The following is a 13,242-nucleotide window of genomic DNA, read 5'->3' on the forward strand; positions in this document are numbered from 1 at the left end:
AAAATATTTCTACTTCAGCAAGATGGATGAATTGTGTTCTGGCTTTGGGAATAGGGAACTTATCATCCCTAATGAACACATTCAATGGCTTATAATCAATAACCAATCTCTTTTTTCCTCTAATTTTCTCTAATCTTTTTTCAACATAAAATGCTTGACATGCCCAAGAGGAATTGGTTGGTTCGATTAGACCTTGCTTTAATAAAGAATGACATTCTTCTCTGGCAAGCTTAAGGTCTGATGGGGACATTCCCAGATGAGAAGCCTTGGTCGGGCTGACATCTTCATTGAGTTTGAAGGGAATGTCAATGAAAAAGTTTAGATTTTTCCAGAGTGGATGATCATGAATGAACTGATCATGACTTTCTGCACACATCTTGAGGAGTTTAATTTGAATAGGCTGGAAATATGGAGGAGAATACGAAAGAGAATAGATCTTGTTTGTCTGGGAAAAAGGCTTGAATTCTCTTTTGTACTTAATTCCAGTGGGAAGAATCCTCAAGGATTTTGAAAGAAAATAAACATCCCAACCTAATAATACATCTTTCTGAGGAAGTGGACTGCCGATGACATGAGTTCAAATGATGCAATTAGGAAGGAGTTTAATCCCAATTTTCCTTTTGGAAATCAAAGTAGTAGTAAAAATTGATCATTTGCAGCTCTAAAGAATTGAGTCTAGGAAGACCAACAATCTAATGGTAAAACTTTTGGATTAACCATGGTCTTATGGGATCTCGTATCAATGATGCAACAGTAGGAATGGGTTTACCATATTTTTCAGGAAGGAGTTGAATTTGAACATGAGGACTTATCTGAGAATTTTGAGAAGAGAGAATAGGTTGGACCTGGAATGTTTCATCTGAATGATAATCATCTTCTGAATCAGTAAGGACGAGAATAGTTTCTTAAGTCATCTCTTCTTGTCTTGAAAGAACAGATTCAACATCTGCATCGAGTTCTTCATTCTGTAACTGTTGGGCAAGCTTTGCAGATTTTGTCCTGTTCATTGGGCATTGTTTTGCATAGTGGCCTTTTTTCTTGCAAATGAAATAGTGAGGAGATTTGTCATGTCCTCATCAGAACTTCCTTTTAAAGTACTTGAACTTTTTCCTTTTTCTAGGATCTTTCCTGAAACGCTTGTCAGAACCATAGTCTTTGAAATGCTTCTTTTTTTTAGGACTGCAGATGCAATCTTTTTCTTTGCATTTGATCTGCAAGTAAGGCTTCTTGCATTGCTTTGTGAACTTATGATTCTGTTTCAGCATTTTTGAGAACAGTTGATGGGTATCACATAATTTCTTAAAAGCAGAGAGTGCCAGCTGATGTATTTCTCCTAAGGAGATATCTCTGAGTGGTCGAGAGAGAGCTGTAATCTTTCTCTATAAATCTGGCTGGATGTCTTCTGGTAAAGAATTAATGTAAACTTGTCTGAGATTAGCATCATCAAATCCACCAAGAAGATAATATCACCTAGACATCCTTTGATAGTGAAAATCAAGGTATTTTCTTTTTAAGGAGCAACATCTCATTTCAAAATATTCTTGTCTAACTTCATTGGCATGAGTATCTGGATCTCCAACGAATTCTCGATAGAGAGTTCCCAAGGCATAGGAGGGAGTATGGGATTTGATGAATGTCACTTGTCTGTATTCACTTTCATCCATACAAAACAAATATCAACACATGGTCCACACAGGACTAGTCCACATAAGATAAACATCATCACATGGTCCATACAGGACTAGTCCACACATGACAATCATCATCACATGGTCCACACAGGACAAAGATCCTCACATGGTCCATATAGGACTGGTCCACACAGGACAATCATCCACTAACCACCAGTACAAATCCCCATGACCTACCCGTAGTATATCAGTAGAACAAACTCCTCAGGCCTACCAATGCTCTACCCTAATATATAATGACAATATACGAACTCCTCAGGCCTGCTAACGTATATCGTGATTACATCTAGGCAATATAATGAACTCCTCAGGCCTGCCAACGTTATATTGTGATACACATGAATAACCACACAAAAGTCCATACACACAAATCACATTATTTATCATGCAACAATCTTAAGTAGCCAATATTCACAATAATCAATATTTACCATAAATTGTACTCATAGCTAACCAGTACTTCACAAATCAACAGTAATTTCATCATTCTGTACTCACATCAGCCAGTTAAAATTATGAAAATTGTATTCCCACCACACAATTTCTTTTCCATATATATATATCAAAAACATTATTTTTCCAAATGTTCAACTGTTCAAATAAATCATACCTAAGTATATATATATATATATATATATATATATATATATATATATATATATATATATATTTTATATTCTCAAATTAACCAGTTTAAACTGTAATAAAAATCCTACTATAATTAGTTCCCCTTTCCTGTTCTTCTAAATTATGCGTGCGAAAACCCCGAAATGATGCCGATGGTACTCACCCGGTCCCTAATTCAAAAACCCGAATTTATCAACTCAAACTTCAACAAAAATGCTATTTTATCACTCCCTATGCCCTATACATTCCATATTAACAATATAACTTAAAATATCATTCCTACCCTGATTTTGGGATGATTCCCAAACTCCTCAAACTAAAATTCTGTTCCGACTCAGTTGTAAAGAATCTTCCCAAGATTAATGTGGTAGCTTCTGATCGTCGAACCAGGAAAAAACAAAGCCAAAAACTTAGAGATAAGGTGCGAGGGCCGTTTTCTAGAGAGATAAAATGAGAAAAGGAAAGAATTCTCGCTGAAATCCCAATTTTCAGCTATATATAGGTGACTTGTCACGTGGCCTCATCAGCAAGACACGTGGATTCATCGACGAGCCCAAGAAGACCGTTCGTCGGCGAGGCTGAGAGTTCATCGATGAAATTTAGAAAATCTGAAACCTCTCTTGGCATCTCTTCGTCAATGGAACATGCATACCCGTCGATGAGACTATGTAGGTCATTCATCGACGAGTAATACTATCTCGTCGACGAGTCCCTACTTAATGCCTTTTAAAATTTTTTTTCCTTCCCCTTTCTTTTATTCTCCCTTTTCCATTTATTTTTTTTCCTTATTATTTTAATAGTTAAAATTTTTTGGGTTGTTACATTCTCCCTTCCTTAAAAGAATTTCGTCCTCGAAATTTGTCAATTTCATATTTTCACAATCTTAGTAACTAGCTAACACATTCATGCATTTTAATTAATTCAAATATACATAGCATCAATTCACTCAAAGTCAAACAAGATTATTACTTACGCAATCATAAACACATTACCTGGGCCTTTAGCATTGTCCTCCTCAGGCGTACCAAGCATATAGACACGCGAAGGGGCACCGCCGCCGTGAGGTACCGGGTTGTTCCTTCTATTCTGATTAGGAGCGGGTGCATTGCCCGGTGGAGCACGACAATCATAAGCTATGTGGCCAAGTTTGCCACAATTATAACACACGGTATTCCTACCCCAGCATTCCCCCCAATGCCTCCGATTATATTTGGCACAAAGGGGGAGGAATGCATTCCCCAGTAATCTTGATCAGCCCTATCCGACCTTTGACCCCCAGCATCACAATCTCCTTTACTAGAATCATGTCAGACATCGATATGTAAGCTAGTAGATATGGATCTTTTCTTCTATTTCACCTCTGCCTCACACTTTTGTATACTAATCTCAATTGTCATGGGCTTGTCCACCAACTCACGGAAACTCTGAGTCATCAATGCCACCACCTAAGCCTGTATCCCCGCTCTCAATCCTTTCTCAAACATTCGAGCTTTCAGCGGCTCGTCCGGGACCATGTGTGGAGCAAAACATGATAACTCCACAAACTTAACCGCATATTGTTGCACCGACATGGACCCCTGAGTCAAGTGTGGAAACTCTTCTGCTTTCGCCTCTCGGGTGGCAACCGAGAAGTATCTGTCAAAGAACACCTCCTTGAAACGACTCTAGGTAATAGATGTATACACTAGCCGCTGCTCTTCCACCAGTTTTTCCGACCTCCACCACCTCTTGGCTTCCCCAACCAATTTGAAAGTGGCATATTATACCTTCTTCTCCTCAGTACAGTGCAGAACAGTCAAGAGTTCCTCCATCTCTTGAATCCAGTCCTTAGCTACGATCGGATTTGCACCTCCTTAAAAAAAGCTAGCGGATTTGTTTGGGTGAACTGTTGAAATGTGCAGCCCCCAATTGCCAGTAGCTAACCCTGCTCTCACCAAACTTCCTTCCTAGCATGACGTGTTATGCTACGCAACACTGCCCTAACATCAACATCATCCTCATTAGAGGTATCTCCTCCAATATTAGCATCCTTCCCCCTAGGATCCATCCTAAAGACAAAATAGAAACAACCTTATAATTCCGTATCTATCATATTTGAAACAAGTTTCAATGCGAAAAGTTACTATAACACATAAGTTCCAATCCACAATTCATTCATACCATCTCAATACAGAATCATAATACCAACACAACTATGCACTCAACCAACCTATTATTCCAACTTACATGCCCAAATTCCAGTCTCTCAACCCAGAAATGAAACCATCAATGGATTTACCGTAGTTTTCTAGAAATCATCTTCCCTGAAAAAATACAGAAGACCATCAAGGGATTACCACCTCCAAGTTTCTAGACCACTATTCATCCTAACCTACCCACTTTTATTCCTATCCTAACTTGAACTTATACTTTGATATTAATTATCCTTAAAGTCCGCAAGACTGTTATGCTCTGATGCCAACTATAACGCCCCGAACCCGCCAAGTGGGCCTAGAGGTCACGAGTTACATTCACCTATTTCTAACACCATATACCACAATCATGCAGCGGAAGTAAAATAAGTTACCTCAATATAAATACCAGAGTCTATCTATAAACCTCGAAACATTTACAATAGTTATTTATATTACACCCCAATATTTAAAAACATAACTTTATACTAACTACCATTACAAGCACTCCAAAGTTTACCACAAAATACTACCCTGCTAGAGCCATAAGCCTGATCTCTTGATGGACCTGAAAACATAATCATCCACTAAGGTGAGAAACATCTCAATAAGGAAGAAAAAATCATAGCAGTGTGTGGTAGAGTGTTTAAATATTACAAAAATACTATCGTTTGTCAATCATCACCGACCCCTGCTGAGAAATCACATCATTAATATCAACATAAATATCTGAATTCATACTCACATTTAATATGCATAAATTATGATCTCTGATTCCATACTCACATTCATAATTATTTTTAATAATAAAACCCGAGAATAGGGAAGATTACCCGCCCATAAAAGTAGCTTCCCTCTGCTCTAATACTAGTATCAGGGCACTCACCTTACTCGGTAAGCCCTCGGGTTATGTATATAGACAAAGTCTCCAAGAATAGGGAAGATTACCCGTCCATACAAGTAGCTTCCCTTTGCTCTGACATCAAACTGAAAATACCAAGGCACTTGCCTTTCTCAACAAGATCTTGGCAGAAAGTTTTACCTTGTCATATATATACATATAATTTAATTATTATATCATTCATATTATCATATCACAATCCACATAAACATATTGTCCACACAGGACTCTCATCGATACAAAACAAATATCAACACATGGTCCACACAGGATAAACATCATCACATGGTCCACACAGGACTGGTCCACATAGGACAATCATCATCACATGGTCCCCACAGGACAAACATCCTCACATGGTCCACATAGAACAATCATTCACTAACCACCAGTACAAATCCCCACGACCTACCCGTAGTATATCAGTAGAACAACCTCCTCATGCTTGCCAATGCTCTACCTAATATATAATAACAATATACGAACTCCTCAGGCTTGCCAACGTATATCGTGATTACATCTAGGCAATATAATGAACTCCTCAAGCCTACCAATGTTATATTATGATATACACGAATAACCACACAAAAGTCCATACACACAAATTACATTATTTATCACACAGCAATCTTAAGTAACCAATATTCACAACAATCAATATTCACCATAAATTGTACTCACAACTAACCGGTAGTTCACAAATCAACAGTAATTTCATCATTTTGTACTCATATCAGCCAGCTGAAGTTATGAAAATTGTATTCCTGCCACACAATTTCTTTTCCATATATATATATATATATATATATATATATATATATATATCAAAAACATTATTTTCCCAAATGTTCAACTGTTCAAATAAATCATAACTAATTATATATATATATATATATATATATATTATATTTTCAAATTAACCAGTTTAAAATTAAATAAAAATCCTACTATAATTAGTTCCCCTTACCTGTTCTTCTAAATTATGCTCGCGAAAACCTTGAAACGACGCCGACGGTACTCACCCAGTCCCTAATTCAAAAACTCAAATTTATCAACTCAAATTTCAACAAAAATGCTATTTATCACTCCCTAGGCCCTATACATTCCATATTAACAATATAACTTAAAATATCCTTCTTGCCCTGATTTTGGGATGATTCTCAAACTCCTCAAACTAAAATTCTGTTCCAGCTAAGTTGTAAAGAATCTTCTCAGGATCAATGTGGTAGCTTGTGATCGTCGAATCGGAGAAAAACGAAGCCAAAAACTTAGAGAGAAGGTGGGAGGGCCGTTTTCTAAAGAGAGAAAATGAGAAAAGGAAAGAATTCTCACTGAAATCCCACTTTTCAGCTATATATAGGTAACTTGCCATGTGGCCTCGTCGACGAGACACATGGATTCGTCGACGAGCCCAAGAAGATCGTTCGTCGACGACGCTGAGAGTTCATCAATGAAATTCAGAATATCCGAAACCTCTCTTGGCATCTCTTCGTTGATGGAACATGCATACTCGTCGATGAGACTATGTAGGTCGTTCGTCGATGAGTCCCTGCTTAATGCCTTTTAAAATTTTTTTTCCTTCCCCTTTCTATTATTCTCCCTTTTCCCTTTTATTCATTTTCCTTATTATTTTAATAGTTAAAATTTTCCGGGTCGTTACAGTTCTTTTCTAATTATAATTCGATATGTGCTTAAATGATAATCTAGAAAAATAATGTTTCATTGATCTTATTTATTAAAGCTTCTTTTTCAACAAGCATCGTCCCTAGGATGTTCTTGAAAATATCATAAGGGGATATATAAAAATATAAGAAATGATTTTATATGATACATATCTTGTTTCTTGCTTATGAACTTAAATGCTTCATGACTTATGCTATCTTTGTCTTAGAAAAAAAAAATTCTCATGTCATGAAATTCCAAAATATTGTTAAACAGTTATAAAACTATTTGTTATGCCCATTTTTTTTAAAAATGAAAATTATTTCAAAATGGGAGAGTGCTATTTTAAGCTAAGATTTCTTTTAAAATGATCAATTTTTTTTCTTAACTTAGCCCTTTTGTTGATGCCAAAAGAGGGAGAGGTGTGTTGAGCAAAATGCATGAGTGTTTGTGCCTTAATGCTAAAACTAAATGCATGATAAAATTGAAATGTCTTCTTTCATGAATATGTGTGAGCTATACTGTTTATCTTTTAATTATGCATAATTTTAGTGGGAGCCTTTTGAGGTTACACCCATTTCGCTCCTGTGTGTTTGTCATCATAAAAAAAAGGGAGATTGTTGACTTTTTGAGTCTGATCCTTGTTTTGATGCTGACAAAGCACTTGGATCTCATGTGTATATTTAAGTCCTTGAACAAGTTTTACATTTCAACACACACATAAGAGAAAGGAAATGGAAGCCATGAAGGACTTCAAGTTTATACCGCGTGGTGTATTCCATGGAAGACAAAAGAGCAAAAAGGAAGAAGATGTATTTGTTTTTGTAATGCATTTTAGTTTTTGGTCTTTACTAATGCATATCAAGCATGATGTTGATGCTAAGCTTAGTGATGACCATATATAGACCTTAGGGACCAACATTTTTTTTACAGAAAACCTTTTCCTAAAATGTCAAAATCATAACAAGGTTTTCAAAATAATTTAAGGTCAAAAATAGGGCAAAATTTGATTTTTATAAGGACCTCGATCGATTGGCCACTTCACATTATAAATGCCTCGATCAACTAACGTCGGCCGACCAACCTTGTTTTCTCTTAAAAAACCTCTTCCGACCGACTTTGTATTCTGGCCTGTTTATTATGTCTCGGTCAACTGGCCATTTAATTGAAATTTGCCTCGGCTGACCAACCTTTATGAACCGGCAAGCTGACCTTAAGACCGAGCAACCAAACCTACGAAGGCTCAGAAAATCGCCTTGGCCAGCCGACTGGTCATCTCCCACGGCCAATCGAACCCTAAAACTAAATTCAAAATTCTGTTTGTTGTTGGTCGACCAACCCTAGCATGAGTCGACCGAACCTCTAATTTTCTAGCATTTTCAGCGCTTAAACGTAATAATTTTTTAATTAAACAAATTCAAAAATGCCTAATATGTCCCTTGTTGGAATTGGTGTATTCCCAAGAGGGGAGGTGAATTGGGTATTTAAAATTTTGTCCTACCTAGGTTTATCCAAATCAGCAGTATTGTGCAACCTATAATTAGTCTATGCAATTATAAACTCAATCAACACATGTACAATATATAATGAATCAAGCATACAATATACATGTGTTGAAAATAAAAGTGCGAAAAATAAATTGCGGAAATATAAAATACATGCACGATGTGTTATCGAGGTTCAGTCAACTATGCCTACGTTCCCGCCTTGACTGGCCAACGCAAGGATTCTACTATAAGCTCACTTCACGGGTGGAGCAGCACCAATTACAACCATGTCAATTAACGGTGCTGACCTCAACCTACAACCGCACCTTATCGGGATGGTGCACCTACCTTTCCTAACCGGATCTAAGCCAATCCGGGACTATTCAACAGGGCTAGTTTCCCTCTTCAGGCACACACCTAGAATACAACAGATTCACAATAAACTTTGCATACAAACTATATGCTTCTCAATCAAGCATATTTGCACCAATACAATCAATCAATGCACATCAATAATATAGAATCTATAAGCTCAGTGACGTAAATGTGTGCAATCAACACTCAGTCTAATGATTATTCTCAAGCAATCATTAGAGTGTTTAAAAAAGCTTTTCTTTGAAACAAAGTATGAAAAATATCAATATCAGTTTAGGGTTTCAAAGATGCTAGCAAGATTATTCAAACAAGCTCAAAAATGTTTTCTCAATATAATAAGCACGAGATGTTTGAATGCAAGCTTGTAAAAAATATTTTGCATAAAAAATATTGGATAAGGAGTCTTGCAATATCAATGCAAAGACCCTCAAGCCACTGAGTTTTCCCACACAAGATTTATTAGATTAAATTAGTGGGAAAACTCTTGTTTAACTCTTAATATCAACAACAATAAACAAACAATACAAATGAGAGTATTAAACAAAGTGGAATGATGTACAAGCACTCTCACTACACTTGATTAATCAATAAAATCAAAGTTTTAGAGTATATGGAAGTAGTATGAGCAAAATGGATTTGGAATATTTGAGAGAGTTTTGGCTTAATCACTTTTGCTAATCCATCCCTAATCTTTGCAAATGAGGGGGTATATATAGACACCCCTGAATTTTTTACCGTTTGGGACCTATTAGTCATTTCTGAAAAATTTTAAATGAGGTTAATAAAAAATAACAGTATTTTAACCTCAGTAAAACCTGAGCAACCCGAAAGGGTTGGTCAACCAATTTCATGGTTCGGTCGACCGACCAAGTTTGGTCGACCAAGAGATTTTTGAACTACAGGTTTGGTCGATTGTCCAAAGGCGATTCTGAACCCTCTGAGGTTCAGTCGACCAGACTAAATTCGGTTGACTGAACTTTATGATCTTCGGTCAACCAAGTTATTTTGAACTTGGTCCCACGTGTTTGTTCGGTCGATTAGGGCATTGGGACTTCCCACATGTCTATTCAGTCGCCCAAGGCATTGCTTTACATTTTTGGTCGGTCGACCAAAGGGTCAAATTGTTGACCCCAGGGATGTTTGGTCGACTGAAGGACCCTAAGTATTAGGGTTCGGTCAACCGAACATGCCGACTTCAGGCATTTCGGTCCTTTTCCTCTTATGCAATGTCCCAAATCATATGATGATTAACTTTAAGACAATAGGGCACATTTTCATGTAAAAATGAGGGTCCTAAGGTCAATCTAAGTCCTTTGAGTTTATAGTCCTACATGCATGATATGCATTAATTATTATAGATCCATTTGAAATGAAATTATTACAGACCCAAATTGAACATAATATGAATTACAACAAAAATGAATCTTCTGGGTCTTTAGTTTTAAAGTCTTCATATGCCATCAAGTGATCTTACTAATATGAATCTGCACACAAACTTGATAGATATTAAATACCTTGTATTTGTCATTATCAAAAACGAGATAGAACAAAAAAAGTCAACATTCCTAATGGTCGAAAGTTTCCCATAGTCTATATATACCTCTTCATTACTCATTTTTAAATAAGGAGATTAGAGAGGAAATCCTCCCATAATATTTTTGATTCTTATTCGTTTTTACACTCTCCTACACTTATTATTTTGAAAATTTTCTTTTGGAGAGCATAGATTTTGGGGCATATATTTTATATCAAAAATTATTTACCCTCATTGTTATTCATTTTTCAAATCATCTTTTAGAGAGTAAATCAAAGTTTTTCTCCACTTATTTCATCTTGATAAATATATTTGGAGAAAACTTATTTCTTGCCTGTGAATCTTGCACATTCATTGCAAGATTCAAAAGCTCATATTGTTCTTCATTCCAAAAATCATTTTGAGCTAAAACCCTTGATTCCCTTAAACTATATTTTTTTTTTCAGAAATCTTTGTTAGGAATATTTCTTAGGGGTTAAGATCTTTGAAGCCTTTATTGCATACTCATTTTTATCAAAGATCATATATAATTTTATCTTTGCAAAAATCTCTTCGAAAGCAAAACCCTAGCTTCCTTTGAACCATATTTGTCTAATATCTTGTTGGAAGAAATTATTTGGGGTTAAACCTTTGAAGAAATCATTATATACACTTCTTTCAAAGGTTGCATTATATTGTTGAGAAAACTCATACACTCACTGAGCTTTAAATTCATATCATACGTGAGTGCATATAGAGCTTTATTGTTGTACACATCTGCTTGTTTGAGAAGCACTTTGTTTGTACAAAAATATTGTTTATATTTGTTGTATTCTTGGTGTGTGATTGTCGGAATAGGATTGCACTATCCTGTAACGTGCCCCGGATTAGCTTAGATCCGGTTAGGAAAGGAGGATTTGCACCATCCCATAAAGTGTGCAGCGGATCGATTCAGACCTGGTTAAGAAAACTAGGAGCACCGTCCTGTAAGGTGTTGTAAAGGTTGGGGTCAGCCATATAATCTGACCTTGGGTATTCCCTTACCCAGTAAGGAGAGGGTATTGTAAACAGTGATGAATCCTCTTACTTGTTAGCTTAAGGGCGAGGTTGTAGGCAGCATTGACCAAACCCCGATATCATATCTTGTGTCGCTTTCTATTTCCCTTATCTCTTTATTTTTTGTACGTGTATGCTTGCGCTTAAATTGTTGTCAATGTCTTATATGCTTTAAATATCTACATACATATTTATTTGGGAAATATTGAGACTGCTATACTTATTTTGACTATCTTCTCAGTTTGATATTAGTGGTATTTCTGTTTGCATAGAAAGACTCTAGGTTGTGTAATACTATCTATGATTTGGATTCAACTTATGAAGAATTTTTAAAATACCCAATTTACCCCCCCCCCCCCCCCCCACTCTTGGGAATACACCATTATATCAAACACTAATAAATTTTGATTTCTTAGATATATCATTTAAACAAAAGGGAAAAATTGAAAAAGATGTAATACTTGGAATTAAAACAAAATGGATAAAATGAAGGAGTATGTCAAATGTGTTCTGTGATCCTAGAATATCTTTAAAATTAAAAGGAAAGTTTTATAATGTCGATTATGTTTCATGGTTTAGAATGTTGAACAACTAAGAAGCAACATGTACAAAAAGTAAAAGTTACTGAAATGTGAATATTAAGGTGGATGAATAATATAAAATTAAAATATAAAAGAAAAAACAAGCATATACAAAATAATTTAAGCATAACACTAGTCAAAGGCTAGATATGGAAGGGGCAACTTAAATAGTTTGGGGATTTGAATCGCAAGCCTAGTAGGGCACCTATGGAGAGGAGTGAATGAATTATTGTTTCTAACATGAAAGGGGATAGGAGTAAGTTCAAAATAACTTGAAATGAGGTAGTGAGGAAAGATTTAATAGTCCTTAATCAAATAGAGGAAAACACTTTCGATCATATGAATTGACGAAAAAAAATTCATATAACTAACCCCACCTAGTGAGACTAAATGTTTGTTATTTCTATTGAAAATAATTGCAAAGAAGATACCCCATTTTTTTATTTTTAAAATTCATGTAAACCATATTTGGGATCATGAATTTTTGAGTTTGACTTTGGATTTTTTGTTAATTTAGAAGAAACCCTATATGTAATCAACACAAATTAAAGTTTAAGATCTGAATTGCTTCCATATGCAAATTAAAAGTTATGAGATTAGAAAAATAATAAAAAGATGTATTCTAACTTTTCTATATAAATTTAAAAAATAGGGAAAAAATGATATTTTTGTAATTATTTTAAAATTTTGAGTTAAAAAAATTATTTCCACAAGTAAATAGTTGTAGAAATAGTGTCAAAATTGTTTCTTTTTTTTTTTTTTTTTTTTTTCATACAACTGTTGTAAAAATAAAATTTTAGCTATCTTTTCATAATTTTAAAAAAAATTAAAATAAAAAATATTTTCCACAACTAAACAAGCCCTAAATCATTCCATGAAATTAGCTCAAATGTTTTTATGATCTAACAATTAAAAAAACAAATAAATTATTTTCTTTTGCATAAATCAATAACATGCAAAACTCAAAAATTGTTGTATTATGGAAGTTGTTATTGCTAAGAAAATTGTTTGCTGACATTTACTGAATGCATTCCACATTTAAAAAAAAAAAAAAATTATTATTGGCACTCCATCACATGAATTGTCGATTACCAATATCAAAAAGTGTATTTCATTTTTTTTTTTTTTAAAAGCGAAGCATAATAAATAATCCAAATAAGTTAAGTACCGAAAAAATA

This window comes from Malania oleifera, chromosome 1, assembly GCF_029873635.1.
Source record: "Malania oleifera isolate guangnan ecotype guangnan chromosome 1, ASM2987363v1, whole genome shotgun sequence".
Classification (NCBI taxonomy): domain Eukaryota; kingdom Viridiplantae; phylum Streptophyta; class Magnoliopsida; order Santalales; family Ximeniaceae; genus Malania; species Malania oleifera.